Below are 18,399 nucleotides of genomic sequence, written 5' to 3' on the forward strand. Positions count from 1 at the left end.
TGGCCATCATAATTCTTTCTCCTCATCCTTCATGCATTTTATTGTAGCCTCTGTCCTCCATCCACACTCCTTTGAATGAACACAAATTGTCCAGTCAACAGCTACCAAACCAAGAGTAATTCCTTCTTATTTCCCAAATATATCAACAGTGAGAATTCAAATGTCTGTATCTGTCTGGAGAAGAGGGGCAAAATATTGTGAGTATTGGCAAGTGAATCAATCAAAATACTGCTAGTTTTTGGAATTTTGGTCTGTTCAAAATCTGATTGAGGAAAGGGAGGAATTACTCTTGATTTGGTCCTTATTAAACAGTTTTTCCAAATGTTCCCTGGAAAAAAAAGATTTTGCAGTTTGTTATTTGCTATTTTCTTATATAATTTATCAAAGTTTTTCAAACATTGTAAAATAAAAAAGAATAATCCAAATGCTATAATAATTTTCAAAGTTTAATAGCTACCTTATTCAAAATCCTTTAAGAATTTAGTTTAGTTTTATTATATCACATTGTAAATGTTCTTTTCTTATTATTCATCCAGCAAACAATTATTGAAGATCTGTGACCCGGTAAATGTGAAAAGTCATATTTAGTGCTCTCAAGCGAGGACAAAAGATGCAATTTCAATACGAGGTCTTGCAGGGTGGTTAAGAGGGGACATAGGATTCAGTCCATTTAACAGTGACCAAGTGACTTAGACTCTCAAGTTAAAAGTAAGCTGGGGTAGACATACTTTAGGCAACGTAAGATTAGGCATTTAAATGAATGTACGTGTGTGTATTAAACACACACAGATAGGCAGACACAAGCATGTGTATATTATACGTGTATATTTCTAGCTCTCCTTTCTTGTTGTGACTAATCTAACTGAAGTCATAATCATTTCTCTAGCTACTAACTGTGGTACATAAATTAAAGGCCATAATCAGCTGTTGCAGATATGAGCACAATAAATAAGAAGCTAATTGTAATGCAAATATCCTTGCATCAAGACTGAGAATAATAGATGGCAGCAGATCTCTAGGATTTATTTCTACTGAAGAGCAAATCCTAATAGTGCTTCTCCTGGCCATCCTCTTTTGTCATATTAAATGGGATCAAGCAAATTCCATCAGTCAGGTTAAATCAAATTAAAAGAAAGGAAGGAAGGACTAAAGGAACAAACGAAGGAAGAAAAAGAATGTACTTTCAGCATTTTTAATGACCTCTGATTTTAAATAGACCATTTATAAAACCAACTGCAAATGCATTTATATCTTAGAAGGTGCATATGTGTATCTTTCCTAATCAATTCTATTTTTGTATCCAACTGAATTACTTAGCTAAGAGTGAAAGAATTACAGGCTCTTTTTATTTTGGATCATTAATCACCTGTTCTATTAACTTAATGAAATAAGATAATTCATAAAACCAAAGGAAAGTCTATTTCTTGCATTTAATAGTAAAAACCACTTTTAAATTTATGATAGCTTGAAACTTTTCCATAATTGAACAATCTGTTTAAAATTACACATATATAAAATATGTATATTTATGTTCTTTCCATATACACACAGAGAGAGAGAGATGAAGAAGGGAAAAAGAGAACCTCATGGGGAAAAAAGAGAAAGAAAGGGAGGGAGAGAAGAGGAGAAATGAAAGAGGGAAAAAGAGACAATATCTTTGAATAGTACTGCAGAATCAAAGAAGTTGGCTACTGGCAGGCATTTTGGAGCTAATCTCATTTTGTAGAAAAGAAAGTTGACACACTGAAACTTAAATAGTTTGTCCAACTGTGACAGAACCAATGTGAGTTGACTCCTTGGTGAATCACAGAGGCACCAGGAGGAGTTGCACAAAATTTTATTTGCAGTTAAAAAAGGGGGGGGGGGGGTCACAGCATTCAAAGCTGTGAATCCTCAAGAGAGAGTGAATGGGCACCTTTTGTTTAGGGTTAGGACGAATATTTAGATAGGGAAGCCTTGTCTTCATATGTAGAGGTGGAAATAAAGTCACGCACATGCCTTTAGGAAACATGCCTGTACACATCCTATATTCCCCAAATGAAGCCAAGACTCCTCCTAGGGTGGAGATTTGAGTATTCAAATGAGGTAAAGGTAGTTGCCAGTCATCCCAGGGGTGACTCCATAGATGCAGACACAAGTTGAGCGGGAGGGTTTAGCTCAAAAAGTCCTGGTGGTCTGAGCTGACAGGAGGTCTTGTTGGGGCAGTTGCCAACACCTAAGGGGTGGTTTGGGGTTTCATTTGCCTAACTAAATGTAAGTCAGAGGTCAGTGAGTACAAGCAGGTGAGCAGTAAAGTTCGGGTCTTGAGGTCTAGCTGGCGACACAAGGACATGCAGTGAGTCATGGAAGGCCAGATGCAGTAGGTTTCATTGCTTTTAGCTTCCTATTCTGCATTCATGGAAACTGAAGTGACCTGTTGTGTGCATCGGTTTGTTCTCTGGGACGCCACTATTTAATGACTCTCTACCCAGTCTGTATTTATCAGTGGCTTAAGTCAGTGACAGTAATGTCAATTTGTTATTATTCCACAAAGTCTGACAGTTGCATAACTGTAAGAGCCACATTCTGACTTAAACTGGAAAAAAAAAAAGTTACTAAACTTCTGTAATTTTGAAAGAGGCTTTATTAGCCACTTTCCAAATAGAAGTTGGATATTTTTAAAAGTATCATAAAGGATTCATCCTGTCATTTTAAATGCTTTCTATTTTGGAATCCGGTTTGGTTTTTAAATGTGTCTTTGTTTTTAAGCTCTATCTCCTTCTTTCTGAGCACTCCTTGCATTTTGCAAAAAGATGTTAGGTCTCAAGATTTGGGGCATCTGCACAAGAAAACATGTGCAAGGTCTCCCTGCTTCCTGACCAGTAAATCTATCCCTTGGGCAAAATCATAGTACTAATCATATTAATGGCAAATGTATTAAATAAAAACAAAGGTATATGTCATATGACAGCTGCAATTCCTTGAACTCAGTTATATCCTTTTCCAGATCGGAATTATAGGTAGGACAGATGGACAGCCAACTAATAAACAGTCTGTTCTTGTAATTATCATCCTACAAATCACAATGAATTCATAAATAACTTAAATGTAAAATTCTTGAAGCAATGATAAAATTAACATTGATCTGTGCATGTGTTACTAATGCTACTAATATTACTATACGGGTATAATCTGTTTCAGACAAGAACAAAAATGATTAAAAAACAAAAGCAGAGGCACCTGGGTGGCTCAGTGGGTTAAGTGTCTGACTCTTGATTTCGGCTCAGGTCATGATCTCATGGTTTGTGAGATTAAGCCCCAAGTCCCTATCAGCGTGTAGCCGGCATGGGATAGGGACTCTCTGTCTTCTCTCTCTCGCTCTCTCTCTCTCTCTCTCTCCCTCCTCCTGCTCAAGTTCTCTCTCTCTCTCAAAATAAATAAATAAACTTTTAAAAAATAAAAACACAAGCAATGTAGGTTCAAAAGATAATTATAGAGCTATATTTTATGCATGAAATAATACGTTGATTAAAATTTTGAGCAAGATGTCAAAAAATATTTTGACTCAGTTTATATAACATGTCTGTACATCCAAAGCATTTACATTTGAAACACATGTAAGTAGTTTCTTTTTATTGGCCCCAGGAAATTTGTATTTTATTAGTAACCGAATAAGAAGCAAAGTGGGTAGCATATAGTACTTACATTAAAAAAGAAAATAAATAACTTAAAGAGCCTATTGACAAACTCAAACCTAAGTTCTAATATCTTTTGAGATATCAGTCATTTAAAATTTGTATCTTCTTACTCTTTTTCTGCTTTTAATTTTTATAAAAATCATGTGCCAAATAATGATAGTATGATAACAGGAAGTTTCTTTATTAGAACTATGTGGCCTTCTTGAATGCTTAAAAATATTTTCACATTGGGGTGCCTGGGTGGTTCAGTCAGTTAAGGTTCTGACTTTGGTTCAGGTCATAATCTCACGGTTTGTGGGTTTGAGTCCTGCATTGGGCTCTGTGCTGACAGCTCAGAGCCTGGCGCTTTCTTTGAGTTCTGTGTCTCCCTCTGTCTCTCTCTGCTTCTCCCCAACTCGTGTTCTGTCTCTCTCTCAAAAATAAATAAACCTTAAAAAAAAATGTTCACATTAAAAGCAACTCCCCCATTACTTGCATCTCCAATTGCATTAAATTCATATATAATTACTCAATATTAAGCTCCAAATATTTACTGCCCATTCAGGAATATCACCTCTTGCATTCAAGCGGTGGTTATTGAATCTACTTTTCTAAAGCAGACTTTATTTCCAGACTTAAGAAGACATGAAAATACTCAAGATATTTAAGAAAATCGATAGCAAAGAACTTGTATTTCTTTAAACCACTGTGGTCAAAAATGGGATTTCTAAATAAAATCAACCTCTCTTGCTGGTACACGAGTGCCTACGTGTGTAGCATCTCGCATGCAGAGCCAGGGGCTGCTAGTATCATTGTGGTGTGAGACATTATAGTCAAGACACATTCCGTAGTATTAGGAAGCCAGAAGACTACAGTTTCATGAGAATGTTTCCTGCCTGGTAACAAATCCCTATGGGCTTAAGGAGAGATGAACTGTCAAATAATTTATTAAAAAATTTGGCAGCTAATGTTCGCTGGGTGCATATCACATATCAGGTTCTGTGTTAATTTCTATAAATTACATCACTTGGTCCTCTGGAAAAGCCTAGGAATTTGTCATCTTACTTGGGGGTGGGGGGGTGTGGGGGGATGACCTGATTTGCTCCTGATCAGCAGCAAATGCCTTCTGATAGGATTTGAACCCTCAGACCTGAGGGTTAACAGTTATTATTTTAATCGTCCTCTATACACCTGATGCTTCAATTTGTCCTCAGAGTATTTTTCAAATCATGTTGCTCAGAAAAGCGCAACTTTCAGAAGTGAGAGAGAGGAAAAAACAAAAAGGATGTTCAGTGGAGGCTAGATGTGTCATTTAATTATTTCTCTACTGTTTAGAGAGCAAATAACATTCGCCCTCAGAGTCACTAATAACTGGGTAAAATTCAAACTCATAATTCTTGCAGTCTAGGCTCTCAAGGACCTAGTGCTCACATTCCTAAAGGTTATTGCAGAAATAACCCATTATCCTGGCCAAGTGGTGCTCGTATCTCAAGCATATCCCCCTGCACCCCTTTGTTCCCTCTATAGACACTTCAGTGGTTCATGTCTCCTTCAGCTTGTCTGTGAAAACTGGATGAAAGAGACTTGGAAATATGCACGTATAGAGAAAAGATAATCCTTATGTTTTCATTTTGATTTTAATAAAAGGAGTGCAAGTATCTAGATTTAAAATCAAATGACATCACATCATTTGTAATGAATGCAACGGAAATTAGCAAATTCTGGCCCAGTATTTCTAGCCTGCAGTTCCCACTGGAACTTGTTTCTATAATACTAAATAGTATCCTTGTACAGCAAAACCAAAGGGGAGATGGAGAAGAGAATTTGCTGACTACTTTCACACCATAAATAAATACATCACTAGATAAATAATTGAATGAACAAATACACAAAATACACAATCAAGAAGAAAGACTCCAGCTATCCAATAACAAAGTTGATTACCGTATTATTTACCCAAAAGTGTGTAACAAATGATGCACTGTGGAGAAGTCAGATCTTCTGTTCTTTTAATGGAGAGAGTAAGAATATAAGCAAGTAAGTACGGACAAGATAATTTCAGTAAATATATGGTTATGAAGAGAATAAAATGAATGGAACAGGGAGAAAATAACATTTGGTATAAACATGGATAACAACACTGGAGTGGTCCTTGTTCCACTCCTGGTCTATATGCCTCCATTCGGGCTGAATGAATGATTAGAATATACTAGGTGGATACAATCACAATAGCAATAATAAGAATAATTTGCCTTCTATGTATACATATCAAAAATGTTATCACCTTAGGGGCACCTGGCCGGCTTAATCAATAGAGCACATAACTCTTGATCTTGGGGTTGTGAGTCTGAGCCCCATGTTGGGCTTGGAGTTTACTTAAAATAATTGTAAAAATATATATAATATATACACCTTATGCTTTCCTTGACCTCTGAACTCTTTCTCTCTCTCCCACCTGCCTGCTCTAAAAAAAGCTTCATAAATTGCTTTTTATATACTGCTTCTCTTGAAATAACTAGTCTTGAAGAAGTTAATAAAATTCTACAATTCAATAATTCTGTGAAGCATTACCTGGTAAATATCTTAGAGTTGAACATTGTACAACGTCACATTATGGGTATGAGAAATCCTTTGGGGGAAATCCCCATTTATCTTTGTCTAACTTAACATTTCCCAAATTCTTTGACTCAATCCCTGTCTTAATCCATGTTAATATTGTCTTATTTTTAAAGACATCAGCACAAAAACATCGTAGCTTATTTTGCATTTTATTAACTTCATTCTCTATGGGGAAAAAGAGTGAATGGCATTAAAATGTTCTAAATTTTTGTAGTGTGAAGGAGAGTTTTGGAAATATAAGCTTATAAAGTGGAAGTAAATACTGTAGTTGTTATTACTTTTTATGTTGAAATCTCATGGTGTTTTGATACATAAACTTAAATGTTGCAAATAAAACAAGTTAGGAGTAAATATGCCTATCACCTCCCAAAGTTTTTAATAAAAATAGTGACTATGGACAGAGGGTTAAAGAAAATAGCAGCTAATGACTGCATAAGACAAATGAATTAGCAAAGCCATTAATCTGTATTCAAGTTATGCTGTTAATTTTCTTTGTGATAATTTACTGGTTTCTGTGTGATCAGTCTACAGTTTTCAGTCCATTCAGAAAGTGGGGCGGGGGAGATGGGCATAGCAAATGCAAGACATAATAACTTCAAGCTGTTTTACCTGTAGTGTTAGAAACAATAAGTAATTATGAGTTGAAATTATAAAATGTAAGTATGTTTTTATTTAGCAATTCCTTCTCAACGCAAGTAAAACAATCTGCCTAGTAAGAATACATTATTATCTGAGGCAGTGGGCACGTAAACATCTCCTAGCTCAGTACACAAATGAAGCATCTGTGCCCAGCAAATGCATTTGAGATTTTGAAAGGGTTTTCTAATTAATAGTTTTCTGTTTGTTGCAATAGCAAGAGCTTAGTCTTTCAAAATGGAGATAGCACAGTTTCAGAAACTAAAATAGTTTTGAAGATGGCAAATTTTCTGAATCTTCCATAATACTTAACACATGGTGTTTATTGACCTTGGCAGATCAACTTTAATTGGAACTTAGGAAAAAATCTTCCTCTTCATATAGTAAACAGTCCTTTCATAGCTTTGTATGAGTTTTAGTTAAATCTGCAAGTCTTTAAATTAATTTTTCTTGATCTCATACTTTTGAAATGTCCGTGTTCTAAGAATGATGCTCAGACAGAAATCAGCACTGCATATTTGTTTGTCCCCAAAGAATAATAACATTTCATAATAAGTAAACTTTCATCTGCAAATCAATGAAATAATTATCTATCAGTATTCTTTAGAATCTCTTCATAATAATGAGGGATTATAAAACTTTAAAAGCTTGTGTAACTCTGAATTATATACCTAATCATATATGTCAGTAGGGCAGTTTTATTTTTTGTAAAGAAAAACCATAATTTTTCATCTAAAATATCAGTGTTCAGATACATGACATCAGTATATCTATTTATTGATTATATTTTCAATGTAAGACCTTACATGAGGTACTGAATTCAAATTATGTTTGGTTCTTTTTCTCCGAATATTATTACTTCTAGATAATATGAAAATTACTTCCCCATTTTGGGAAACTTGTAGTGGAAAAAGATGAGCCTATAGAGAATAAAATACCTGAATTATAAGTCCAGATCAGCTTTTTAATACTTGTGTGATTATGTCAAGTTTCCTATTTTCCTATAATTTCTATCTCCTCATTCGTAAAGATGAAGATAATAATTCTTACCTCAAAGGGTATTTATAGGAAGAAGATAGGGTTCATACATAACATATCAAGGTACTTAATATGTAAGATGTTCTCAGTGAATACTAGCCTCTTTCCCATCAAATATATAGTATGATTTTGAAACTGAACTGCTTACAATTTTTTTTCTACATCCCTTTTTTGCTGCCATGTTAATAGCTACTTTGATCTTATTGCCCATTCTGGACAGTTACTGCAATTACAAAATTACAAACCATTTAATCAATTCAGATAATCATCTGGATGTTTTGCCTATAGGATGCTAACAAAAATTTAACTGATTTTGACTTGACTTTTTTTGTTAGCTAAAGGACCAAAACTTTTCAGTCGTGATCCCAGATTGCAACATTCCTGACTGGGTATTTAGATGAGATGAGACTCTGGGGCAGGATGGACTTGCCTTGAGAAGGCTTGCACTAGATCAGACTCCCCAAGAGTAGTCTGGCCGGGAGTTTTAAACTGCTTTCTGGAAATTCTTGTACTGTCAGCTCAAATCCCACTTGGTTTTGTTTGTTTGTTTGTTTGTTTGTTTCAATTCTAGATGGTGACAAAGAGGATATCCTCAATCTATCCTTCCCTCCACTCCCTCCCCCAACCCAAATCCTTTGATGGAGGATCAATGAGTTGTAAATCTGGAAGGGGAATCAGTGCCCAGAACATTAAGAATATAAAGGGTCTTATTTGTTATGTTAAAGAACACAGACTTTATAACACAGAACAATAGTAAGGGTTACAAGCAACAGAGTTACATGATCAACATTGCATTTTGGGAAATCCACTTTTCATAGAGTAAGGAGAATGGTTTGATGAGGACAGTCCTGGAGGCAGTGAGAGGTTACCACACTAATCCAGGGATTAATCAGTTGCCTGCATTTAGTGGCACCATGTATGGAAAAAAAAAAAAAAGTGTTGCCAAATGAGGGAGGTCAGATCAAACAGAAGAGTAGTTGTCTAGGTGAGATTTGGGAAAATCTTTGGTTTTTTAAAGAAAGGCAGAGATTTACAAAGAGTTGGAAACTCCTTGTTTCTTACCTGCATGCATCTGTGGGAATGAAGACTTCCCTGGTGGTGTAACAAGCAAATTGGGACAATGATGATACAGCCCATACACTTAGGATGGTAAGTCCTAATGATCCTGGGTTCTTAATATTAGTGTTGAGCCATTGCATCATTGCTGGCTACCTACTTTCTGATTTGCAATTATGTGAGACCAACTAAACCTCCATTTGTCCAATTCACTGCAATGAGGTTTTTGTTACCTATAGGTAAAATTCTTTGATGTAATCATCTAGGTGTTTGATGGTACAATTCCTTGAGAAGAGAGAGAGGGGAAGCAAGGACTAGTTTCACCCTTGTATGCTATACCAGAATGAGTCCAAATACACTTTCCATGGAAGGGTAATTTAGAAAGAAGAGTTTGAATAGTTTTTCAGTGCTGAGTTGGTTCATATCAGGTAATGAGAGCTTATTGTTAACATTTTTAGGAGTTTTGTGCATTAGTACTTAAATGCAATCATCATTAAGACTTAAATTTTATGGGGCACCTGAGTAGCTCAGTCGGCTGAGCTTCTGACTTCGGCTTAGGTCATGATCTCAGGGTACACAAGTTCAAGCCCTGAATCGGGCTCTGTACTGACAGCTCAGAGTCTGGAGCCTGCTTGGGATTATGGGTCTCCTTTTCCCTGCCCTTCCCCTACTCGCATTCTCTCTGAGTCTCTCAAGAATAAACATTAAAAAAAAAAGACTTAAATTTTATTAAATTGTATTAAAAGAAGGTAATAACTACTCAAAATGTGTTTCCTTCTAAGTATTTTACTATATTTTAATGCTCTCTGTTGAAGTGATGTACATCTGTTGAGTCTACACAGTAGACATCTATAATGTGCTTCTCTACACCTCTTACCGAGTCTGTATCCAGTGATGTCAGATTGCTCACTTGAAATTGTCCAGAGAAGGAGTATTTATGCCATGGAAATCAGAAGAAACTACAAAGCAGGTCTTGGTTGATTATTTTTCTCATTGTCTCAACTTAAGAAATGAAATGTTAATAACAGATTAAACTAAAAATTATGCTGCATCTGTTAGCATCACATTGTGAGTAGCACAAAAATTGAGAAAATATTCTTTCAAAATTTGAACACTGTTTATCCAATTCAGCAAAGAAGTCACTCGTGTCATTGACAAATGGGTGAACTTCTGACATACATCTTAATTATTTCTGAGTTGTTTTGCTTCCATCTGACTTGTTACTTAAACACATATATCAACCATGTCAGAACTACATAAAAAGAGCTGGCTGTTGGATCACCCAGGTGGCTCAGTTCGTTAAATGGCTGACTTTGGCTCAGGTCATGATCTCACGGTTCATGGGTTCAAGCCCCACATCGGGCTCTGTGCTGACAGCTCAGAACCTGAAACCTGCTTCAGATTCTGTGTCTCCCTCTCTGCTTTCCTCCCCTTTCTTGTCTCTCAAGAATAAATAAACATTAAAAAATTAAAAAAAAAAAGAGCTGGTTGTTAAACATTCACCAGCATGTTACTGTTTTCTTTCTACAGGTGAACTTTACAGATTGAAATTTGCCAGGTGTTGTAATCCACATAGATTTTACATTTTCTCTTTTAGTTACACTCTGTTTCAAAGAATGAAGTGCCTTCAGAAATCTATACCAAATTCTGTACAAAATAAAATGGCCTCCATGTACCTTTGTCAGTGTTGGATGGAAAGACTGACCTGAAGGTTTGTTTACTCTCTTTGGAAGTGGAGATTCATGTTTCTACAACACATCCTTTTTCTGCATATCATTAAGTTCTGTAAATTGTAGATCCCAGGAGGAATTTTTAATACATGTGCCCTGAAATCAATAATTTAAACAATTTTGTTTACCAGATACCAATTCTATCTTCATACTTTAGAACATGTCTTTAACTCACCACCCTTTTTGTCTGAGCCTGCTTCAGTCTTTCAATATTGTATTCTACTTCTGCTGCATAATGTGAGGTTGTGAGAGAGTTCACTGATTTTTGTTTTTTATCTTGAAAGTGATACTGTTTTTAAAATTGAAAAGGTAAAGGAGAGCACAGCAGAGATAGCAAGAGAGTGGTAGAATATCGAAGAGAAGATTATAGTGAATATGTTTCAAGAAATAAAATCTAAAATAATTTTTTTAAGTTTATTTATTTATTTTGAGAGAGAGAAAGAGACAGAGTGATCACGGAAAGTGCAGAATCAGGAGAAAGAGAATCCCAAGCAAGCCCCATGCTGTCAGCACAGAGCCTGACAACGGGGCTCGAACTCACGAACCGTGAGATCATGACCTGAGCTGAAACCAAGAGTCAGACGCTTAAACAACTGAGCCACGCAGGCGCCCCTAAAAGATTTTTTCTTATTTCAGATTTCTAAAGTTAAATACAGTCACCAAATGAACATCCAGTTAATAAAGTGAAGTTGCTGAACAAATAATCCAACGGTAATTTTTTCTTACATTTAGAATAAATATGATACGTTATACCTATCATGATTACCTTCTAAACTTTTCAGCTTGACAAAGATTGATAGCAATATTAATTTTCTTTGTGTAGAAGTTTTCCAACATTTTTTATTGTTGATATCTTTCTAATACTTTGATGCTTATATCAAATCCCATAAAAGTTTTTCTGACATCTCAAATCAGAATCACTTCTTATTTTTTCTTTCTTTCACACAGCAGTTTCTGGTCTCGATTTCTTAGTGAATCTTGCTTTGTGTAATATTTTATTGTATGTCTATCTGTCATGCTCATCAAGTAGGATGTTTAGCATCTTTTCTTTTTTTTAAATAAATTTTCTGCCTTGGACAAAGCTCATTCATCTGCATATAATCTATGACACTGCATTATGCACATGCATAGTAATAGCACTAACAACCTACAGATAGAAGTAAGTAAAGTGCTTAGTACAGTAATCTGATATAACAAACTTCTAGATTGTTGATATTGGTGTAGTTTATTCAATCAACAAATATTTCTTGTGCTCTTACCATGTACATAAGTCTTACAGGATGATGGGGCTTTGGTGATTAACAAGACTGACCTGGTTCTTGTTCTAATTGATTTTAGAGCCAAACTTCAGAGACTGATTCTATTACATTACTTACTATAAACTTAGGAGCCTGAACAATACAAATTTATTATTTAGTTCTCTAGGTCAGAGGTTTGAATGGGTCTCACTGAGCTAAACCCAAGATATGAACAGGGCTGAATTTCTTCTGGAAGCAAGCAATATTAGCAATGTAGTATAGACAAACACAAGAGAAAATTATATGCAAATATAAAGGGAAGGGATCATAAGGAAAGAGGGCCTTACTTTGGGCAGGATTGTCACAAAGGAACAGTACTTGAAAACTGAGAAGCAGCCAGCCATATAAAAAGCAAAGAAAAGAGGGTTCAAGGCAGTTGGAACAGTACTGATAAAAGGTATACAAAAAAATGGTCTATGATAGAAACTCAAAATGAAAGACCTTAGGTAGTAGGAGGTACAGATTTTTAGTAACATCTTACTTCTTACTATGGTAAACTTGATATGAGCCAAACTGCACACACTTAAAACAAATAATTTGGTAAATGTTACCATATGAAAAACCTTGCAACCATATCTATCACCTCCCAAAGTTTTCTCATGCACCTTTGTAATTTCTCTCTTCCACAACCCACCTATATCCCCAGGCAGTCATTTACATGCACCTGTCATGAGAAATTGGTTTGCATTATGCCCAATTCTATCTAAATGAAGTCATATACTACATACCTAAATTTTTTGTCTGGCTTCTTTTATTCAATATAATTATTTTGAGATTCATTCTTGTTATCATGCAAATCAATGGCTTATTCTTTTTTTATTGTTGAATAGTCCTTTAATGTATGAGTATACCATACTTTGTTTATTCATTCACCTGTTGCTAGACTGGGTTGTTTCCAGTTTGGGGACTATTACAAGTAAAAGTGCTCTGAGAAAGCAATGGAATGGGCAAGTTATGTAAAGCAATTAGAAGTTAAGTTTTAACTAGGTGAAGTTTAAAGTTTTGTGAAATCTATGAGTGGTCATGTCAGTCAATTGACTAGATATGCTTGTCTAAAACTAAAAGAACAGGATCATATTACAAACAAAATTTGAGAATTATTGGCATTAAGTGGTAATTAACATGGTAAGAATGAATGATATCACTCAGGGAAAGAGTATAACAAGAGTAACAAAGAGGTCCCACAGTACATTTCCAAGAAACATTAGGATTCAAATAATTAGTAAAAACCTATGAAGAGAAAAAGAGTAACAAATGAGATAAAAGGAACAGTAGTGTGTGCCACCACAGCTATATAAAATTTAAAGTATATTTCTCTAGAGTAAAACAATGGGGATACTGATTTGAGTGCCATTAAATTTGCATTTTATTTTTGGAAGTATTAATGTTTTGTTTTGTTTTGTTTTGTTTTTGGCAGTAGATCCTTTCATCTATGAGTTTTGCACTTTATCCTATCTTCAGTTGTTTCATTAAGTTATTTGAAATTTGAAATATTTTTAATGGACTTGCTATTTTTATTCTTACTTATTGTATAGATTTTCTCACTATTGTATAAGGGAGATTTTGTGGTTTTCCATTACAAACTAATCTGAATTTTTTTTTTTTTAAGTTTATTTATTTACTTTGAGAGAGAGAGGCAGAGAGAGAATCCCAAGCAGGCTCTGCACCATCAGCATGGAGCCCGATGTGGGGTTTGAACTCACAAACCGTGAGATTATGACTTGAGCTGAAGTCAAGAGTCAGTCGCTTAGCTGACAGAGCTACCTCAGGTGCCCCTGGATTTTTTAAAAATAAATTCCTTGCTTGTACATTTTCTCTTTCTCTCTCTCTCCCTCCCTCTCATCTTTTGAAAATAGAGATTCTCAGGTTTTCTAAATATTGAATAATATTATTACCAAGTAACAACAAAGCACTGTCTTCTTTTTTGGCTCTCTAAAGCAGCTATTTTATATTCTCCTCTTAAAATGTTAGTTGACTGAAACAAAGATGATGCTGATTACAAGTATTCCTGTTTTATTCATGCTGTTAATAAAAATAACATTAGCATTTTACCATTAAATATGAAGTATACTGAGAAGGTTAGCTTATGAAACTTATTCATGTTTAAAGTGGTCGCCTCTGTGATTGATTGAATTACTGCTCCCAGGGGCGCCTGGGTGGCTCAGTCAGTTGAGCTTCCGACTTCGGCTCAGGTCATGATCTCACAGTTCGTGGGTTCGAGCCCCGCGTCGGGCTCTGTGCTGACAGCTCAGAGCCTGAAGCCTATTTCAGATTCTGTGTCTCCCTCTCTCTCTGCCCCTCCCCTCTTCGCGCTCTGTCTCTGTCTCAAGAATAAGTAAACATTAGAAAAAATTAAAAAAAAAAAAAAAAAAAAAAAAGAATTACTGTTCCCAGATAAGAGACTGCCCTTACTTGAAAGGCGTGTACTTTCTTGTCTATTGTAGTTTGACTTTCGGTGTCTCCTTGTGGAAGGATTTAGATCTCTGCTCCATGGACAGCAGTCTTGATCATGTGGCTTGCTCTGGTAAATAGACCATAAGCAGAAACCATTATCTAGGATGTCCAAGTAGAATGTCAGGCCATTGCAAGATTTTGCCAAGATTCATTTTTCCCTCCAACATAAGAACAGTGCATTCATGATTAGGGCTGCTTCCTCCTCCTGAATGATTAAATGCGGAAGATACATAAAGCAAAGTTGAAAAAAGAAATCAAGAAGTAGAATCACTATGATATATACTTGAAACTAATGTAATATTGTGTATCAAATAGAAGCAAAAAATTTAATCAGAAGTCATTGAAGACTTTTGAGCAGAGTAGTGATAAAAAAAAAAAAGAAGGAGAAATATATATCTACAATATATATATTATGAAAGTAGACTGTCAAAGCTACTATTTCCCTTTTATTTAATTTTTTAAGTTTTTATCCATTTATTTTGAAAGAGAAAGAGACAACATGAGTGGAGAGGAGCAGAGAGAGGGATAGAAAATCCCTAGCAGGTTCCACATTGCCAGAGCAAAGCCTGAAATGGGCTCAAATTCACAAACCATGAGATCATGACTTGAGCCAAAATCAAGAGTTGGATGCTTAACCAACTGAGCCATTCAGGTTCCCCCATTTCCACTTTATTTAAATTTTCATGAAGAATAACTGGCAGATTTCATCAATTTTTTTTCTGTTTATGTTCATATAATTATATATTTTATTCAGTTTATTGATTAAATAAATTACGTTGATACTAAGCTAAATTAGCCTTGGGGTATGAAATGTGTTGTAATGCTTCTCTACTTTTCCTTGGCCCAATTAACTATTTCACTTTAAAATTTATAGGAAACTCCACTGTAGATCTATCAGAACCAACTTCCTTAAAAGAGGCTGCTAGATTCCCATCTTTTTCCAAATTCCTAAAATATAATAGGAAAAAATAGAAATATTTTGAAAACAATAAATAGAATATAGCAATGACAAGAGTCTTGGTCAGTTCAGGCATCCAAAACAGCATATCATAAAGTAGTGGCTTAAACAACAGAGTTTTATTTTCTCACAGTTCTGGAGGCTGGAAGTGTGAGACCAAGGGGGCAGCAGGGTTGGGTTCAGGTAAGAAGTTCCCCAAGGCTTGTAGATGGTGGACTTCTACTATGTTCTTGCTTAATGGAGAGAGAGAGGTCTTTCTTCCACTTCTTATAAGGTCACTAATGGCAACATGAGAGCACTACCTCATGACCTTATCTAACACTTGTTACCTCCCAAAGACCCCTTTTCCAAATACCAATGATTATGATTAAAATGGAAAACAGGATGGTTGAGAGAGTTATATAAGTTCCAAGAATGGAAGCACTGAATAGAATCAGAGGAACTAGGATAGAATTAAGCAAGAAGGCGAATTTCCAGAGTCTCTTTCTAGACAGGAACAGAGAATGAGGGGTCCCCTTCTAGAGAGGTAGTGCTGTGTCATATTTTGCGCATTTAGGAGGAACGGGAAGATTCCACACCTCAAAGATAGCACTGAAGAGAACCACTAGCTAATGTGCACTTCCCCTTTCTTAGTCTGAAAATGAGCCAGAATTCCTGACATTTGGTTCTCTCCCTGAGAGCACGCAACCAAGAGTTCAAACAACTGAGGAATCTCAACACGTGAATAAGTAAGAAAAAAGTCTCTGCATAAGGTAAAACCGGTACCTAAAGAAAAATTTAATGGCACAAGCAGTGTTGGAATTTACTAACATGACGGTAATAGCAGTAGTAGTCGAAATGGTAGTGGTGGTTAACATTTAGAGTCTTTTTTTTTCCTATGTTAGATCCTTGCAAGCCCTTTATAGGTATTAATTTATATGTATTATTTAATCATCTCAGAGAAGTAAGCAATACACCACATCCATGGAATCACGAGCAATGAGACAAAAAGCAAAAATTCCCAAAAGGAAAATTTTAATTTTGAAATTCAAAGAGTGAAAACACTCTGCATATATATGCTGATTAGAGTGGATGAGATGAAGAGCAAATGAGAGATCTAGAAAGTCCTAAGGATTTATACCAGAATGCCCTAAAGGGGAAAACAAGTGCAGAGTATCAAAGAAGGTTTAAGAAATATGGGAGAATAGCTGCTTTTCTAGTTTAATGTGGTTTGTTATAACATTGTGGCTGGAAATAGAATCTGGTTTGTGAATTTTTACAGTTAAAAATTGCATTTATTTTACTGTCCCAGGAACTTTGTGTATGTATACCTGCGTGTGTGTGTTCGAGTACCATCTCATTAGGAGATTTCCTTTCTCGCCAAAGTTCTCTTTCAACTATTTAATCAGTCCTCTGTTAAGGAGGCTCCGTTATCTCCATGTACATACCAGTCTTTCATCATCAGGGGTGGAGTCTTTTACGGGAATTTTTTGCTGTTGTTCATCGTTTTCTCTGGTTTTTGCCAATCCCTGATTTTAAGCGATTTAGTATTCCCTGAAGCTCAGAACAGATCAGGCCATTAAGGTTTCTTGTGCTATGGTAAACCAGCAGGCACTGGATGACACAACAGTTTCTACTTTTGTGACTTATGAATGAATTATCAGAAAGGGATCAGAAAGTTACACCCATCATCCTGCTTAGGACTGGAAAAGAGCTTCTTTGCAGGTTTCTAGGAGTGCAAGCAACGGTTTCCAAGGGTACAGTCAGGAGTAACCTCTGACAGCAGCTCTTTGACCCCTCAGTGGAATGGACAAGGGGTTAAAAGTAAGCCCAATCACCCTGGAGACACTCTGGGGGTAAGCAGGTAAAATTGTACTCTAAAAAACTGCCTTCTGAGGTCTCCTCAAGGATTGCAGTTTTTATCTGAGACAAGGAGAAGCAGGATCAGTCCCCTATACTGCTGCCCCTTGGCTTGACTTTGGCACCTCTCATTGACCATGAGAACACTCAGTCTCGAGTACACAGTTTATTTCACCACCTTGTCTTCCAGATGGTGGCTTTCCTGAGTGGGACTGAGAAGGGGAAGGAGTCAGAGATGGCATTTCAAACCACCGTCTTCCCAATCTTATCTGAATTCTCTGCAAATGTTTATAAGTGATTTATGTTTTCTCCATCATATAAAAATATCATATGCCCCCAATGTGCCCTTTAAAAGTTTATCTTTCTCGGGGCGCCAGGTTGTCAGTCAGTTAAGCATCTGACTTCAGCTCAGGTCATGATCTCAGTGGTTCAGGAGTCCAGCCCAAGTTGGGCTCTGTGCTGACAGCTTAGAGCCTAGAGCCTGCATCAGATTCTGTGTCTCCCTCTCTCTGTCCCTTCCCCACTCATTCTCTCTTACTCTCTCTCTCTCTCTCTCTCTCTCTCTCTCTCTCCCTCTCTCTCTCTCGTTCTCTCTCGAAAATAAATAAAACATTTAAAAAAATTTTTTTAAGTTTATCTTTCTCAGGGAGCCTGGATGGCTCAGCTGGTTCAACATCTGACTCTTGGTTTCAGCTCAAGTCATGATCTCATGGTTGATGAGTTCAAGCTCCACATCAGACTCTGAGCTGACAGTGCAGAGCCAGCTTGGGATCCTCTCTCTCTCCCTCTTTCTGCGCCTCTCATGCTCTCTTTATCTCAATATAAGTAAAATTAACTTAAGAAAATAGTAAAAAAAAAAATAAAAGGTTATCTTTCTCAATAGTATTATTTTTACTGTAGTGGTTATGATGAAACATCCTTATGCAGACCTTCCCTAGAGTATTCACCCCAATCCAACTAAAGAGAAAATAGAAACTTCCTGACTATATTTTAAAAATAATCTTTTTACCTGACTTTAGTGTCTACAAAGCAATTGCCTGAAGTTCTTGAAAAGTGGAAGTGAGTTAAGGAAGTTAATTGAAGTTGTTTTTTCCTTAAATTCCTACTAGACAATG

The sequence above is a fragment of the Panthera onca genome, chromosome D1, assembly GCF_046562875.1.
Source record: "Panthera onca isolate mPanOnc1 chromosome D1, mPanOnc1 haplotype 2, whole genome shotgun sequence".
Lineage (NCBI taxonomy): Eukaryota > Metazoa > Chordata > Mammalia > Carnivora > Felidae > Panthera > Panthera onca.